The sequence below is a fragment of the Lactuca saligna genome, chromosome 6 (genome assembly GCF_052625555.1).
Source record: "Lactuca saligna cultivar CGN05327 chromosome 6, ASM5262555v1, whole genome shotgun sequence".
NCBI classification, from domain to species: domain Eukaryota; kingdom Viridiplantae; phylum Streptophyta; class Magnoliopsida; order Asterales; family Asteraceae; genus Lactuca; species Lactuca saligna.
Window position 1 is genome coordinate 159,361,186 of NC_136422.1, and position 20,030 is coordinate 159,381,215.

Here is a 20,030-nt window from a genome sequence, read left to right on the forward strand (position 1 = left end):
CAAGGCAATCCATGGCCCAAATTATAATTATCTTATAATTACAATTCCAGTCCCTTAAGTTTAATTAATCTCTTTTAGTCACAAAACTAATTACCAATTAATTATTGACTAATATTAATTAAACAATATGATTTCTCCTTTAATATATTATTCCCATAATATATTAATAAATCATATTTAATCCTTACTCTCCATAATTCATCCTATCAAGTTGCTTTGGTGAAGGCAACCCAAAAGGACCATGCACCATCGGGTCAAGTACATACCAAAATAGTTATGGACTTAGACACTAATCCAACACTAATAACCCTCATCGTATGATTTTCTTGAAGAATTTTCTGATCACTCCATGTGGCTCAAAAATTTTGCACCTCCCATCCCTCCGGTGATGTCGCTGCCTCGATTGTTACCCCAGTTAATTCCATGTCATTTGCCCCCACCAACCACTTCGTCATCTCCTACCATTGCTCCCACGGTCTCGGTTACTCCTTCTTTGGCAGGCCCTCCCCTCATAGTTTCATATCCTCCACTCCTTCCCACTCGATGACCATACGGGCCAATCGCAGGATTTCCAAAGCTGTTGCCTACCTTAATCTTCTAACCCAATCTTATTCATCCCTTACCCAATCTTATTTACATGCTTTAGATGATCATAACTGGCTTTCTGCGATGCAAGAAGAGTATGATGCTTTAATGAACAATAATACATGGACTCTTGCTCCACAACTACAAGGGGGTTAATATTATTAGATCGATTTGGTTATTTAAGAAGAAGCAAAATGCAGATGGTTCCCTTAACAAGTATAAGGCTCACTTGGTGGCTAATGGCAAAATCCAACGGTTGAGTATTAATTGTGATGAAACATTAATCTGATTGTAAAACCGGTAACTATTCGTATCGTTCTCAGTCTTTCTCATCACTGGCCTATTCATCAACTTGATGTGAAGAACGCTTTTCTTCTTGGTCAGTTGCAGGAGACTATGTACATGCACCAGCCCTCAGGATTCTATGACTCATCTCATCCTAATTATGTATGCCTTTTCTAAAAGTCCCTATATGACTTGAAACAAGCCCCTAGAGCATGGTACCAGTGTTTTGCTCACTTTGCTATTCAGATCGGTTTCTCACTGAGTCATTATGACTCCTCTCTTTTTATTTATCAGGTCGAACATACTTTTGCATATCTACTACTTTATGTTGATGATATTGTGCTTACAACTTAATCCCAAGCTCTACTCCAGCAGCTTATTACATCTCTCCGTACTTAATTCGCCATGACTAATATGGGACATCTTAATTATTTTCTTGATATCTCCATTTAGCACACCAGGACCGACATGTTTCTCAATCAAAATAAATATGTTTTAGATATTCTTTACATGGCTCAAATGATGTCTTGCAACCCGTTCCCACTCCATTCGACACACAGGATAAGTTAGGTTCCACAGGTTCTCTCGTTGCTAACCCAACTCTTTACCAGAGTCTTGCTAGAGCTCTTCAGTACCTCACTTTCAGTTACCTAGACATTGCTTTTATGGTTTAGCAAATCTATTTATATATGCACAACCCTCAAGAGCCTCACTTACATGCATTGAAGCATATTCTTCACTATCTTGGAGGCACCATGGATCATGTCATCCAACCCTATACCTCTTCTTCACGGGATCTTATTGCATACTCTAATGCGGTATGGGGTGTGTCATGTATCGCTTAGATTGACATCTAGCTATTGTGTTTTTCTGGACAATAATGTTATATCTTGGTCGTCTAAACACCAATCCAACATTTCCTGCTCTAGTGTTGAAGCATAATACAGAGATGTTTCTAATACAAATGTACAGACATAATGGTTACAAAATCTTCTCAGAGAGCTTCACTGCCCACCAACTAAGGCCACAATCATTTATTGTGATAATATTGGTACCGTTTACATGTCCACCAATCCGATTCAACATCAACACACGAAGCACACTGAGATTGACATCCACTTTGTTAGAGATAAAGTCGCCATTAGAGATGTTTTTGTTTTACATGCTCCAACAACGTCTCACTATGCCGACATCTGTACTAAAGGTTTCCCATCTACACTGTTCCTTGACTTACGATCCGGTCTAAACGTCTGACCTGCGCCTCCCGTTACGATTATGGGGGTGTTAATATATATGTTTTATGTAGTTATGTATTCAGCCCATTATTTGGCCCAAGGCCTTTTGTATTCTATTGTATGTCGTGTATATATTTTGACAATTATAATGAAAATGATTCATGGGAAATATATCACATAATAGAATTCAATCAGAGGCTTTCTAGCTATGTGAAAACCTTCTTAAAGAAATGCAAGATGATGATGACTATCTCAATCAATCCAAATCCCATGAACCATTTCTGAAAAAGCACGAGGTCAATTCTAGAAATGAACCTATCTCAGGGTTCACCTCAAAGAGGGGGATATGAGACACACTTACTAAGATAATTAAATTTTATAGTGTATGACAACATTGATATACTAAATGGGAGGAAATGCTCAGCTTGATTTCTAATTCCAAGAAAATTTCCTAGAAGTTAAAATTCTATAAGCACCTTAACATACTGAAAAAACATATAGGAAGTAGACAATTGAGACGATCCACATGTAACATCATCCCAAAATGACATTTTGGTACACCTTAATTGTATCCAAATACATCATGGATGCTATACATGTTGGTAAATATCAATTTTGTAGAAGATTTATAGTCTTGTGTTAGCCCCATTTTGTGTAAATGGATTTGATGATGACAAATTATTGTAGGTGACTCGTATTGTGTTAGGTGTTGTTTGTTTTTTGAAAAAAAAACCTGTTCGGGCCTCTTATTACTGCGTAACGCAGCACACGCGCAACACTTTTCATCTCGCAGTTGTTTGTTTTTCAGAAGTCTTTGGATTAAAAAACCTATGTGTGTGTTCTTCTTGGCGCAGCACTTGTTTTGCCTCTTCCTACCTCTTCCAACCCTTTCTTCTTCTTTTTTTCTTGCTAAAATATTGATTATATATTACTAAAATTTTATTTCACATTTTTTTTTACGTTTTTTTGTTTATTCTTATTGAAAATTTTTTCTTTTTTTATATTGAATAATAATAATTTATTGATTAAATATCATTACTTTATGTTAAAATATCTTTAATTTTTTTTTGTTAAAATATCATTTTTTTTTGCTAAAATATCATAAATTTTTGCCGAAATGTTATACATTATTATATTTTCGGTATTAAAAACTATTTTAAAAATCAGTTTATTTTAATTTTTTAATATCTACAGCAGCATGCAGATGTTAAAAAAACAAACACGCTTCTTATTACAGTTTGCAGCCGTTTGTTTAACCTCTTCTATTGTAGAGGGTTGCAGCGGTGGTCCGCAAACTTTATGAATTTTTGTTTCAAAAAAACAAATAGAACCTTAGTCTTGTGTTAGTTCCACTTTGTTTCACAAGAAATATTACAAAGCATTGAAAATATTACTTTTAGTCTCATAAACGTCTTAACTTCCTATTAAAATGTATAATATATAAAAATATTTGACGTATATATTTTCACTCAATTATGCATTTGACTATAACTAATTTTATAATACTGAATAATGTAAAATTACATCATTTTATATAAAAAAGAGAGTGATTATATACCATTAACTATTAGGGAAATAGTTTTAAATATTACTTCTTAAAAAGAGAAAAAGGAAAGGAAAAAGAAGGTGTGGGGAGAATGATCATGATGATGTTGATGATGGGTATTATTATTCTAAAATCATTACCCTTGTGATCAGCAACCCTCTAAAGTTCTGTATGAGAGAGAGAGAGAGAGAGAGAGAGAGAGAGAGAGAGAGAGAGAGAGAGAGAGAGAGAGAGAGAGAGAGAGATGTTAAGTACTGGAATCTTTGTGATTAGTTTGAGGAAGTTGAAGAACGTATATAATATATATACGTGGGTTGAATTGAAAGAATAAAATCTTGAAAGGAGGCATGGTTTTGAACTTTGATACAACAACAAAGTGACAATTCAAGAAAGAAACAAACAAGCATTCTCAAATCTCAAGCACGCATATTTATATCATCTGTTACTTTTAACATCAAATAACAACAGAAATAGCAACAGCAACAGACCCTTTTAACATCAAACAATCTATTAAAAACGTCTTTTGGGCCAACTATCATTCTATCAAAATGTTCGATCTTTTCAACTGACTAGCTAAATTCTATTCATTTTACCTATTATAAATAAAAGAAATTAAACATCGAAAATGGAATCACGTATAAAATTGAAGATTGATTTAATTAAAATAAAAGGTATAAAAAAAATGGTTATTATTTGAATAATAGAGTAAAATTGATATTGTCTCCAAGACAAGTGGTAAAGAAAGCAATGAAGCAGGTGGTGGTGGAGGTTTGCTTCCAAAAACAGAGCCAGGGCCTGAGAACGGAGCCATGGGCCATGGGGTGGGGTTCAGACTTCAGACCACCAGGCTTTGTCCCTTTAAAACCTTAAAAGGATAGAAAATCCAGCTAAAAGACAACTAAACTTTTCTTACACACATATTTATCTTTTACTTTTCACTCACTTTTAAGCATCAAAACTATTTTCACTCACGTTCAATTATCTTCTTCTTTTTAATATTAACGGGAAAAAAAAAACTATTAGAGTTAATCAAAATGATTTGGTTCTGTCATTTATGTGTTTTTAAAATTTTCTTTGTAGGAATGATTCCTTTTAGATTGATAAAGTTAAATATGTTTCTTATATGTGTATGTAGACAATGTTATTATATAAAAATAATTAAATGAATAGGATGTTTCGTAACTTAACGCAACTATCATCATTATCATGTATTATTATTATTATTATTATTTTTTTCGTATTTATCGTTTTTCACTCATTTTCTTTCTTACAGAATACGATTATCAATAATACATTCTAACAGAAATAAAATTATATATATATATATATATATATATATATATATATATATATATATATATATATATCTTTACTATCTTATAAAAGAAATCTAACTATTTCTAAAAATAGATTGATTATAATAATAATATTTTTTTAAGACGTCCAAATGATGAAGCTGATAGTACAAGTAATCATTAATAAAATAATATTAAATTTTAACCATATTTTGAATTCAAATATTTATCATCAAATCTCCTTATATTTCTCAACAATTTGATATGGTTTCCTCAAATCTCGGATTCATTCAAATTTTGAACCCTTTTAGATATCCTTAAATTTAGCATGTTGATTCAAATATCCCTTCAAATATACCTCTTTGCTCCCTCCTCTACTATAAAGTCCACCGTCCAGGAACAAAAAATGACTTCATTTCTCAAATAACACCATAGTTTGATTATTTTGTCTTCGACGTGTACTTTCTTTTGTAACATAACATTTTTGTAGAGGAAACATATCACTAAAAGAATTTACACGCCCCGCCGCTTTGCGCTGGTGCACTGCTAGTATATATATATATATATACATACATACATACATACATATATATATATATATATATATATATATATATATATATATATATATATATATAGGAAAACCACAATAAAATCCCTACATATTGACCTCATAATCGATTTAGTCTATATATATTTTTTATTCAATTAAGTCTCAAATACCGGTAATCGTATACAATTTAATCCTTTAATCCGGTCAACAGGTCATCCAACTTTCAAAAATTACATTTTTGGTCCAGATTTAAAATTTTATTACATACGTGGTCCAAAATTTACACTTTTGGCCGAGATTTTAAATTATTTTACAAATTTGATCCAAAATTTACTTTTTTTTTTTGCCAAATTTTAGAATTTTATTATGAATTCTTTCTAACTTTAGTTTTTTTACAACTTTTTTCTCAAAAATTTGTTTCTAATATGCTTTTTCCTTACAAAATCATATTTATCTTAATAAAAACATATTTTCACATAAAAATCTTATTTTTTCTAAATAAAAACTTTTTTTAAAAGCTTTTTTGTATATGAAATATCTAATTATAAAAATAGGTTTGGATTATTTGTTTGATTTCTCTTAAAAAGTCAATTAAGAAATTAAAAGTAACCCTAAATTATAAAAATAGGTTTCGATTATTTGTTCTTTAATCACATTTATAGGAAAGTTTAAACTAGTTATAAATATGAAAGTTTAAAATATATATAATATATTAATATTATATTTTATTTGTAAGAATTTTTTTAAGAAAAAACTTAAAATCATAACTCTGAAATATTTTTTATAACTTTTTAATAAATATATTATCTAAATAAAAAATATCCATTCATGGCACGTGTCCGAACTAGTTTGTGATTTTTTATTGTCATTCAACCTCTTCTTACTTGGGTTATTTATAATCTTGTATTTCTTTTCCTTTTTAATGTCTGTAATAACTATAAACAACACAATAGAATACCTTAACTAAAGTTCTAAAGAATTTACACCTGAGTTTGGCTAAAAAAATTACTCAAACACCTAAAACATGCTTAAGGAAAGTATCACAACCTACTCAAAAACATGATGTCAGAATTTTTTAATAAAATGTTTTTTTTCTATGAACTACAATTAAGAAGTGACATTATTTGTCCTATAAATGTGATTAAAGAACAAATAAATAATATTAAAATGAGTGTAACTAGGTTTTGACAAACTATAATTTGATAGTATAATTTCGGGTTACTTTTAATTTCTTAATTGATTTTTTAAGTGAAATCACACAAATAATCCAAACCTATTTTTATAAGTAGATATTTCATATACAAAAAAAATTTTAAAAAAAGGTTTTATATAGAAAAAATAAGATTTTTATGTGAAAATATGTTTCTTTTGTATAAATATGAGTTTATAAAGAAAAAACATATTAGAAACAAATTTTTGAGAAAAAAAAGTTGGAAAGAAAACTAAAGTTGGGATGAATTCATAATAAAACTCTAAAATTTGGGCAAAAAGGGTAAATTGTGTACCAAATTTGTAAAAAAAATTAAAATCTAGGCCAAAAGTGTAATTTTTGGACCAAATTTGCAATAAATTTTGAAATCTGGGCCAAAAATATATAGTTTTTGAAAGTTGGATGACCTGTTGACCGAGTCAAAGGGTTAAATTAAATACGATTACCGATATTCGGGACTTAATTGAATAAAAATATATATAAGAACTAAATCGATTATGAGTCCAATATATAGGGACTTTATTGCAATTTTCCATATATATATATATATATATATATATATATATATATATATATATATATATATATATATATATATATATATATATATTAGGGCCGGCTTTATGTGTTTATAAATAAAGTTAGGGCTTAGGGCCCCCACTTCTAGAGGGGCCCACTTAACCTATATATCCAATACAGTCCGATCTATATTTGTTGAATTGTTGTTCGCTGCACACATCTCACAATCCGTTTATTCTTCTACAAGCGACAATCACAGTTCTCTTCTTCTTAGGGGCTGCTCAAAATTATCAGACTCTGATTAGCAATTCTGCTCTTCTTCTTGTCGATACTTGAACATCTGAACGACTAAAACACTCCTCCTTCTCCTGATTTAATGCTGTTACTAAATCGGTATGTGGAATTTTTTCACTTTTCACTTTTTTTTCTCCATTATCTGTTGTCATTTGATTACTTGATTAGGGTTAGCTTTTCTGTTTTTATTTTTTTTAGTTATGTGATTTTTGATTCCATTGATATTTTTCATTGATTACAACAGATTACATTTTTCAGTTTTCTAGATTTGAGCTTTCCATTTATCTTCTAGTTCTATTTTCAAATATCAAGGCAGCAAGTATAATTTTTTAGTTTATTAATGTCAATCCCAAACCCGAATAAAAGATGAGAGTTTATAATATTAAGTATAATAAATGTCATGGGCCCCAAATTTTTGGTTTGCTTAGAGCCCCAAAGTAGTTGAGCCGCCCTTGATATATATATATATATATATATATATATATATATATATATATATATATATATATATATATATATATATATATATATATATATATATATATATATATATATATATATATATATATAAACTCTTATAGACAATTTAAGACAAAATTGCAAATATGGTCTCTGTGGTATGCATTTTTTTGGGGTTGTAGTCCAAACCCCAACTTTTTTGGATTCATGGTCCTTTTGAACATGTTTGTACGTAAATTTGGTCCCTCGTAAAATTGAAATGACTGTAATGCCCTTCTGATATATTTTTTTTATGTTTTTTCTATTTAATTTAAATGAAAAATAAATAAATAAATAATTTGGGCCCACATCTCTCTCTCTCTCTCTCACACGGATTAACCAGTTGAAGATTTCATAAACCTCGATCCCCAAATTTGCAATTTACAACTCTCTACTAATCTCAAACCTAAACTCCCTTCATCTCTCATCTTCAAATCGCAAACACCAAAACCACTTACCCTAAAACCCAACCGAAGAAACCAGATAACATGCCTCTTCACCGGAATCATGGAAGAAATGGGAAAAGTCAGGGAACTAGGTTTCGACGAATCACTCGACATGGTAATCCATTCGCTGATCGTCCTCGAAGATGTCAACCTCGGTGACAAAATAGTAGTAAATGACACTTGTTTAACAGTCACAAAATTCAGCTCCGAGCGATTGGAATTCAAGGTCGGGTTGGCTCTTGAAACATTCGTTAATCGAATTGGAAAAGGGTGTAGTTGTTAATTTGGAGAGAGCTGTGCAACCATCGACACAAATGGGTGGACATTTCGTGCAGGGGCATGTGGATGGAACATGGGAGATTGTTTCAATGAAGGTGGAAGGGGATTCGTTGTGGATTAAGGTGAAGACGTCGCTGGAGATTTTAAATTTTATAGTGGCCAATGGGTTCATTGCGGTGGATGGAACTAGTTTGATAGTGGTGGATATGTTTGATGAAGAGGAGTGTTTCAATTTCCTGTTGGTGGAGTATACACAACATAAAGTTGTGATTCCACTAAAAAAATTGGACAGAAGGTGAATCTTGAAGTGGATATATTGGGGAAATATGTAGAGAGGCTTCTTAGCAGTGGATTTGTACAGAGTATAGAATCAAGAAGATCAAGTGCTCCATTTTCTTTCTAGGTTGTAGTTTGAATATGATATGCAATGTTTGTTTTGTGTAACAAGTGTGTGAGTTTCATTCAAATAGAATTATATTGTGTTTGTCGGACCTCCAAGTGTATGATAATTTAGGAGAGAGAGAGAGAGAGAGAGAGAGGTAGAGAGGGAGGGGGGGAGAGAGTGTGTGTGTGTGTGGGCATCTTGTTATTTTTTTAATTATTAAAATAAATAAATTAGTATTAGATTTAAAAAGAAACGAAAGAAAAATGGAAACAAATATCCCAAGGGTATTATAGTCATTTCACTATTCAGAAGGACCAGCTCAAAAGGACCACTAATCCAAAAAAATCAGGATTTAGACTAAAACTCCAAAAAAGTGCATACCACAAGGACCATTTTTGCAATTTTGTCACGATTTAATTAGTGATAATGAAAGATAATGACAATGGTCATGTGAGGTTGAACGTATTCACATTATCAAACAATATATTTTCTTAGTCGTTCTCAGATGTTCATCCACATTTCAACATAGCCCTATATATATACACCATTTTTTATATATATATATTTTTTCATTTCTATTAGATTTTAGTAAAAACAAAATTTTTTTCAAGAAATTTTGAGTTTGTTTGTCAGATTTTAAATTTGTTTTTAAAATTCTAAAACATTTTTTTTTCAATCTTGAATTCAGAATGACTGGAAAAAAAATTATCATTTTTTTTAATGTGACATAAATTTAATCTGTAATAATCAATTATGATTTTGTTTTTTTAAATGTATTTTTTGGTTAAGCTCTTTAACATTAACTTAAAATAAGGTTAGTTTTGTTAATTTCCCTTTTATTTTTAGTAATTTAATCAATACAAATTTGAAATAATTATTACTTAGTATAATTAGTTACATAAAAGATCACTTGTTATTTATTAAAAAATCATATTTTGTTCTACTATGTCACATAACTCTGAATGTCCTTTTATGGAACATAAGTCCATGAAAGGCATTAATTTTGGGTTTTTATTCATGAATATGTTATAGTGTCAGGATTTATATTTCAGGTCGTGAATTTGAACCGGCTAGTCTCGTGTTTTTTACTTTCAAAGTAGAATTTTACCAAAAGAAAAAAACATGAAAACCACACATCTATCTACAATTAAATCTTATGACCTTTAAATTTAATATATTTCCTGAGTTTGTTTGAAAAAAAAAAAAGATTAACAGGATTTGAACTCGCATCTAACAACATAACAACCTTATTAAGATTATCAAGATTTGAACTCAACAAGGGTTTTTCAGGTTTACCCAAGACATTGATGATTCAAGATAAGTTTTTCATGAGCGATATGGCACATAAGGGATGAAACAGGCATGAATAAATATGATGGATGAAACATACAAACTATCATAATCATCGTAATCATCATAATCCATGGACCATACAAGAGGCCATGGACATGCAAGGGACGTGAGGCATGAAACATACAAAAGTCCATAAGTGATGAACCTATAAGTAACCGAACCATACAAAGTCATCTTGTTCATGAACCTCATTCATAAAATTGAAAATTGTCGTCTAAGCATGCTAAACATCATAATCATCATAATCCTCATAAAGTCATCATCAAAGCATCAAAGCACCATAATAGCCATAAAATCATCATCAAATCACCATTCAATAGTGTAGAACAAAAACTATGGTAAACCGAAAAATACCAAAATGTTAGGTCGTAATTTTGTGAAAGATGATACTTGGTCTTTTGTGAAAAATTAAAAAAGTATAAGCCTACATGAAATTTAGGGGGTGTTTGGCTTAGCTTTTCAAAGCTCAAAAGTACTTTTTGAAAAGTTACAAAAAGTTAGAATTTCCTGATTTTTCTAAAAAGTTCATTTTACTTGTATAAAAACTTCAAAAGTAGTTTTTAAAAGTAATTTTTCCAAACATCTTTTGCTTTTTTTCTTTTCCAAAAAAGACTTTTGGACTGTAAAAAGCTATACAAAACACCCCCTTAATCAAGAACCTGCTAACTTTGTCAAATGGAAAAGACATACTTAAAAGTTTTCATAAAATTTAAAAAAAAAAAAAAGAAAGTTGAATGTTTAGGTTTAAACCAGAAAAATAGAAAAATATTAGATAATTTATGAAAAATATTTACTAGTTAGGTTTAAATCAAAATTTTTGAAAAAAATGCTTGTAGCTTGTCTAGTTCATTCATTTTGTCATAGTTTAAAACTCTTTATCCCTTTATGTATTCGAAATAACATGTGTTATATTATTAGTTTGTTCTAAAATTAACATTTTTGTCAAAAGATTTTCTGCTTGTTTAATTTATATAACAACAATATATTTTGAATAAATCTCGTAACTAGATAGGTCTAAAATATTAAATACCAAAACAAACATAAAACAACCACTTTAATAATCCAAAACTACACAAAAACCTAAAAAGTATATTCTTTTTCTAGTCTCCATGTTGACAAACGTTCCGTTGAATAGAAAATTATTTGAATAAGACCGATGCAAAGAATTTTGATTTTCTTTACATTTTTTATATGGAAGCAGCCAGAAGCACATATTGATTCGGGAAAAATAGAGATAGGTTTGGTTAGAGATGAGTAATATTTTAGTTAGGTTTTTTCTAAAGAAATCTTTTTTTTTTTTTTTTTTTTTTTTTTTTTTTTTTTTTTTTTTTAAATTTATTTATCAGAATATAAAATTTTATGTGATTTGAACTTGAGATTACTCTTTTAAATTTTTGAGTGTAACGACCCAATTTTCATGTCCAAAAATTTCGTTTTAAAATATTACTTTTAGAAAACATTAATAAATAAAAGTATTGTTTGATCACGCCATAACACATCGCAAACCATGTTTTAATATTCAAACCATACAATCCATCAAATATCAGAGTACAATCCCAGTGAATCTCCTAATGCGGAAACCGAAGAGTGTGTGTGTGTGTCATGCTGCTACCGTACCGGCTCCTTTCCCCTAGCTGAGGAGGTACCTGAAACCAAAACTGAAACCGTAAGCACAAAGCTTAGTGAGCTCCCCCAACGTACCACATACCATGCAAACACATAACATAAATACTGCCAGGCTATTATGGGGTGCCTAACTACCCGGTACGGCCATTCTGGGGTGCCGACCTACCCATAAGGCCATTCTGGGGTGCCGTCCTACCCGTGTCAAGCCATTCTGGGGTGCTGACTACCCATGTCAAGCCATTCTGGGGTGCTGACTACCCATCGGTCCTAACAACCGATCCTCGGGGACTGGTCCCCTCCCGCTACCTCTATCGCATAACATAACAGGCCAACATACAAGCATACCATCACATACGGTCAGATGTTTCTGGGGTGTCTGACTACCCTGCGGTCCTAACAACCGAACTCCACTACTATTGCATATAACGTATCATGAGAGCATATAACATAACAGGTAATAGCAACCTAGATGATATCACAAAGACAATCATCTAACATACGTCCCCTACTGGTGGGCCGGCATTGTGGCCTTAGGCCCACCACTACTGGAAGGTAACTCACCTCAAAGTAGCTGCTGAACTGATCGGGAACTAACTGACTGCTGCTGCTCCGGGAGTCCTCCGGCTGCAATTCCCCACAATATACTTAATCATACACTGCTAACTGTCCTTTGGGTAACAAGACCATTTTACCCCAGGTCTAGCCCTAAGTCAAATCGAAGTCAACTTTCAGTTGACCCGACTCGCCGAGTGGATCTCCACTCGCCGAGTCCCTAGCAAACTATTGTCCTGGGTCCCTGATTCTACTCGTCGAGTTGGGCTATGACTCGACGAGTTCATCCTCTAAACTGACGTTCAACCTCTTCATCCTACTCGCCGAGTTGTATGAACAACTCGTCGAGTTCATCTTCATCCGAAGAACACTTTATGCTAAGACTCGCCGAGTTGTATGAACAACTCGCCGAGTCTGTTCTTGATCTATGAAGATTGCCTTGGACTCGCCGAGTCAGGGCATTGACTCGCCGAGTCCTAACATGGGTGAGTTCAGCTCCCAACTCACCGAGTCACCCCCTGTGACTCACGGCTCAACTCGATACATCATGAAGGGACCAATTCGGTGACTCGCGACCAGACTCGCCGAGTCACCTATACGACTCGTCGAGTCGTCGCCATGCATCCACCAAATACACCGATTTACTCGATCTCAGTCCATGCCATTCATAGATCTGGACTTCTAGGACACAAATCACATGTAAAGTTTCCAACTTTACGTGTGGATACTCACTAATATGGATTTTAGGGTTCAAAATGCCTCAAAAGGGTAGATCTAGGATGAACAAGCCACATGGGGCCATAAAGCTAACAGATCTGAGCTCCTGGAGCTCAATCTTGCCTAGATCTAAAGGCCAATCCACTTATTACGAAACATTAAGCACAAACAAGCTTGAGGAATTGCTCAAGAGTGCCTTAAATGAAATCTTAAGCATAGAAACAGGGGAAAAACGAGATATACCTCAATGATACAGCTGAAAAACACAATGATGCTTGGATGGCTCTCCTTTCTCTTGATCTCCTTCCCCTTCTTGCCTCAAAACCTTCAAGAATGCACACAAGAGCCTCAAATACACAAGAACAAGCTTAGGACGAGGGTTGGGAGCTCTGGGGGTGAATGGGGGCTGGCAAGGGGCAGATATGGGGTTTAAATAGGGTGCAAACCCCTGAAACTTAGGGTTTCATCCAACAGCGGTGACTCGCTGAGTCCAGGATATGGACTCGCCGAGTTGCCAACTTAAACGTGTCCTGCGTCTCGTTCCTACTCGGCGAGTCGGACCTAGTGACTTGCCGAGTCCAAGGCTAAAATTGGGCAATACTCAAATAAAATTCACATACCGGAAACCAGGTGCTACAAATCTCCCCCACTTATTTTAGACTTCGTCCTCGAAGTCTGCTGCCCGGTCCTGAAACAGCTCGGGGTAATGCTCCATCATCTCGTCCATCGGTTCCCAAGTCCATTCCGAACCCTTACGGTGCTGCCATTGCACCTTTACTAGTTCTACCCTCTTGTTTCTCAACATCTTTGTCTTTCTGTCAAGTATTGCGACTGGGCGCTCAATGTAATTCAAGCTGTCGTCAACCTGAATATCCTCCAATGGTACTTCTGCTGAATCATCCACCAGGCACTTCCGCAGCTGCGAAACATGAAAGGTGCTGTGGATCTGACTGAGCTCGGCTGGCAGGTCCAGCCTATACGCCACCTTGCCCACCCGGGCTGCAACCTTGAACGGCCCGATGAACCTTGGGCCCAACTTGCCCCGCTTCCTGAATCGAATGACACCTTTCCAAGGCGACACTTTCCAAGGACCATATCCCCGACTTGGAACTCCAAGTCGGATCGACGTCTATCGGCGTAGCTTTTCTGCCGACTCTGTGCAGTCTGAAGTCTGCTCCGAACCTACTGGATCCTCTCGGTCGTCTCTAGCACCACCTCGGTGCTTCCCATGACTCTCTGGCCAACCTCCCCCAACATATCGGGGTTCTGCACTTCCGCCTGTGACAACCGTCATATTCGGGTCAATTTGTGACAATCGTCAATCTTGAGTCAAGTCAAGTCATCAAGTCAAGCCGGTCAACTCTATTAAACCTTGTGTATTAGGTCGATGAATCGATAAAGCAAGAACATATGAGTTTTTGATTCGCAATTGGATTGATGATTGAGGGATAATTCATGAAGAAAAACGCGAAGTCAAGGACTATGAAATTGTTGGTTGCAAGAATTTAAAAACTCGATTGTGGAGTTGTTGATGCTCATTTTGCGAAGGTAAAACAATCGAGTGTTCGCATCTGGAATGAAAAATTTTGTGAATCGCATTTGATTAATTAGGTTAAAATGCGAAGGGATGCGAAGGGTGTAAGAATGAAAATGCGAAGGTGATTAATGCGAAGGGATGCGAAGGGTGTAAGAATGAAAATGCGAAGGTGATTAATGCGAAGGGATGCGAAGGGTGTAAGAATGAAAATGCGAAGGTGATTAATGCGAAGGGATGCGAAGGGTGTAAGAATGAAAATGCGAAGGTGATTAATGCGAAGGGATGCGAAGGGTGTAAGAATGAAAATGCGAAGGTGATTAATGCGAAGGGATGCGAAGGGTGTAAGAATGAAAATGCGAAGGTGATTAATGCGAAGGGATGCGAAGGGTGTAAGAATGAAGATGCGAAGTATTTCACAGTAGAATGCGAATTGGGGAAGAAAACAGAAGATTTCAAATATTGTCCCTGGAGTTTCGCATTTTTGGAAATAAATACTCAACTTCGCAAATGGGGGTCATAAAATGATGAAATTGCAGAATTTTTAAAGAGATGCACACACATAGACAACCACACATATATTTAGAAAATTAGACTATTATAAGACATTGTTCGTGACTTTTGAGTCCAAAGACGTATGATCACAAGCAACCACCCCACACCCACTCTATGACCAGCCATACCTCCCCACCTTACCTATGTCACTTCAATGTTCCCTTACACTCAAATTTCACTCACTCCCACGTTTTTGAGCTGGAACAATCAACCACACTCCTCATTTTCTCTCATTTCTCTCATTCCACTAAGTAACAAACATCACTTTTTCTCTCAAACTCTTCTACACAAATTTTCGAGATCCAAGGCTGGATTCAAGTGTTCTTCCACACTTAGTAAGTAAAAATTCATCCTCCCTATTATTATTTCACTTCATTCTACTCAAATCTTTGGTTGCTTACACAAACTCCCTAACTATGATGTTAGATTCTCGAAAACCTTCAAGGCATCTCCAAGTGTTCTTGAATTAAACACTTCCATTCTTCAACAATCATCTACTGAAATCACTCAAGGTGAGTTCATACCCCTACATTTTCATGATTTCTCAAGTTTTCAGGGGGGGAATACAAGTTAAAACACTAAGAATATAACTAGATTTTTCTAACAGCCTTCATCAGAAAAGTTCAACTCCATTCACGGACTGTCTTGGGCATCTTAAACATTTTTGTTTTCAAAACTGTACAAGGTGCAAATAGTTCGAGTTTTTAGCTTTAAAATGGCTACTTGCACATCTCCATACGATTTTTCTACAATTTATGGTGATTTTTACAAAACTGCCTATCATTTCAAACAACAATCCGGACCAGTCTGTGATTTTGGACTTTTTCACCCAAGTTAGAGGTCATTATAAATTGAGATAAAATTTATGAGCAAACTAGACACATTTTGTGAACTCTCAAAATTTACGGATCTAGTTTTCGACTTCGTATGATTTTTCTATGATTTTTCCAAATACAGGGCAGAATGGCTAAAGTTAGCCAACAGCATGTAAATATCATAACACTTTGTATTATGTTGAGCAAAGTGTATAATCATAAGTTCTAATATTTGAATGTGTTTCCATGTTAGTTTATCATTATGAACTGGAATTAAGACATTCATATTAAATATTAAATATTATTCATTCATTTTGGAACACGTATTATTAGACTATAAGAGGTATAGTTTGATAAATTCACAATACTAATATATTTTCATAAAAGAATTCATACATATTACAAACATTTTAGATAAACTATAACAGGTATAGTTTATGATATATCACTCTACGCACTCGTACAAGAAGGGTACATTCATACAAGAAAGATTTCTATTCGCACACATTTCACGAAAGTTAATCTATGTTTTGATAAATTCACAACACTAGTTACATTTCCATAAAAAGGGTTCATACATAGTACATACATTTTAGATAAACTATAATAGGTATAGTTTATGATACATCACTCTACGCACTCGTACAAGAAAGGTACATTCATACAAGAAATATTTATATTCACAAACATTTAACGTAAACTTGTTGTCCTATATTGTGAGTTTCTCTATTTTTTTTCGATCTCTATCTCTCTATCTCCCCGTACGTCCGAGTGCGGGATATAATTCCTGGTAGTTATAATCAGAATCTCCTTGAGGGAGAACGTGATACTTGTATATAGATCTATATTGGGATTGACACCCCACACCTTGCTGCTAGCTACAGTTGGACCTGCAGGTCTACGGGTGACAAATGTCATTTCATTTTTCGCGACACTGAGAACGTCGTGGCAGGTTCACATAGTCATAGTATGATTATAACGGCTCACATAGGGAACAATCCATAAGTTTACGGGATTTTATTTTTAAAACCTAAATGAGTTTTATGTCGATTTAAAATCACCTTTTATCTCTATGGGTACAAATACAAAGTGCCGGGTCTCTATACAAAGCTATTATGATATTAAAACTACACTTCCTCTAAAATTGTTAGACTTCAACTATAGTCGCTGAGCGTATATGTTGAGTCATATAAGAATTTAGTCTTGATTGGCCTAGAATTGGTGGTGCCCGCCTCATCTCCTGTTCCTCGTTGGGTTGTGGACCTAGGGCAGACCCACTATATTCAACGTTTTATCTAAGTTAAGCCTTATATAACTTTATATGTTGGACGATTATAGAGGAACTCTACGGATTACTCTAGGGTTCATTACAGCATCATGTAGGATTATTTCTATTCATACTTAACTAAGAAAATATTGGATTTTCTGGAAATCAAACTAAATCGATTTTACAAGGAAAAACGGTTTCTACTTCAAACAAAACTCTTATGAACTCACCAACCTTTGTGTTGACACTCTTTAAAACTACTTGTATTCTCAGGAAATCAGTGAAACAGGAAAACTTCATCGCTTTGAGGATGGGACGCTAAACCGTCAACAATTTATTTTGTCATCATAATGTAATTGCTTTTGAAACATGTAAACATATACTTTGGTGTAACTTTTGCAATTATATTTATGGTGGTTGTTTTTACTTTGAGCACTATTATACACGTTGTTGTGATACTGTACATGAAGTCCTCCACCCCCAGACGTTTCCGCCATCCTTGGTTTGGGGGTGTGACAGATTGGTATCAGAGCATTGTTTATAGTGAACTAAGTATATCGAACCACATAAGATATACAAACTATAAATGCATTGGGACTAAGGTCTCTGATTTTAAGATTTCAAAACCACTATACCTTTAAGAATAAATAACTTTTGTTAAAAGTATACATGCATGCATACATACTAAGGTCAGCATCATTTTAGGACAAAACAAAAGTAATGATTGTTGGATATCACAGTTAAGCCTAGGGATGTATGATCAGTCTTGGGAATAGCATAGCCTGATCAACTATGCTGGTCCGAGGAGTGATTAGCATATGCCCAAGAATGGTTGTGATGTGGCAACAAGTCTAAAAACTTACCAACACTACCACAATGAAATACCATAGGGGTATTTTGGCATTATTAAAATTACATCTGCGAGAACTAAATAGATCTTTATCAATAGGTCAATAGTTGCTTAGTGGATACATTAAAATTTTATGTATCCAGGACGTCATAGACTTAGAATCTGTGGATCTTTGCTCTACTTCCTGTTCTCGTTGGATTGGGGATTTAGAGTTAGGGTCGCTTATTCGAAGGCCTATCCTGTCCCGAATACATATAATTAGTATGCACTAAACAATTTGTTGAAGTACCTGATAAAGATCATCGTATAATTAGCAAATTAGTACGTTTGCTTAATCATTTCTTATATCCCCATTTCTCGCGAAGATATCACGGCTGGATTCCACCCACACGACGACCCGTACTACCCTAACCACTACAATACCAAACGGCTCGGAGAGGAGCCAGAGAATGATTACCCAACCCCTGTAGATGGTCACCAAGCTGAAGACTATGCTGATGGTTCTGATCCCGACCCTGAAGTGGAGAACTTAACCCCGATGACTCTTGTTCCGAATCCCAACCCTTGACCGGCTTTCAAGGCCCGATGCCTCCTTGGGTAGAGTGCTTGGAAACCTGAAGCAAAGAACAAGACCAACATATGTCGTTTAATAGAGAACGAAGCTTCTACAACATAAACGAAGGAAACTCAGCAGATAAAATTTTTCCAATCCTAGTCTATAGAGTTGCCCGAAACGAGATTCAGGGTAGAACAACTCTCCATAGTATCGCAGAGGTTGATGCAAATAACGAGAATACATACGATCCGCACCAATCGCCTTGAGCACACTCGCACTAGCTGTTGCGCGCAATCTATCACTGCCCCATTAGGGCTTAACCAATCCATACCAATAATCACCTTGTTCCCACGCAATGGAATGGGAACCAAGTCTACCAGGTAACGCTCCTCAAACAGTCGCAGAACACAATCTCGAAACACCATCGATACTCGCACCGATCGATCGTCAGCAATCTCTACCTCTAACGGGCAATCTAACTCGCCTGACGTCTCATGAAATCTCTTGCTAAGAGCAAGAGAAACGAACGATCGGGATGCACCCGAGTCGAACAATACCTGAACCGGGATACCGTTCACATGGAACGATCCTAATACACATGTTTACACACGGAGCACATATCAATATCATAACAACATAAAATAAAAGATAGAAGGGAAGAATCATACCCGTCACCACATCGGGCGCGGCGCGTGCCTCCTCGGCAGTCAACTGAAATGCCCGACTCCTCACCACTGGAGCCTCTGCCTTGCCCTGCCGACCATCCGTGATCCGCAGGGTCGCTGGAGCCGGCGCCTTTACTGGCGCTGAAACTGTCAACATGGGGCAATTGGCCTTCTTGTGGCCCCTCTGGTTGCAATGGAAACACAACAACTCCGATGTCTGAATAACTGTCGCAGGAGCAGTGCAATCCCTGCTGATATGCCCAAACTTGCCGCACTTGTAGCAGCCTGACGATCCCATCCTGCACGCCCCCTCGTGCGGCCTGCCGCACCTCCTGCAGCGGCTCGGTCCCGACTGGCCTTTCGGCCTCCCATCTGATCCCTTGGGCTTCTTCCCCGAAGCCCCTGCTGCC

At 35.0% G+C, this 20,030-nt stretch overlaps 1 pseudogene; it reads left to right on the forward strand.

Moving 5' to 3' along the window:
* The first annotated feature begins 1,750 nt into the window (after positions 1 to 1,750).
* Positions 1,751 to 9,148, forward strand: LOC145003072 (riboflavin synthase pseudogene; annotated as a pseudogene).
* Positions 9,149 to 20,030: the final 10,882 nt, after the last annotated feature.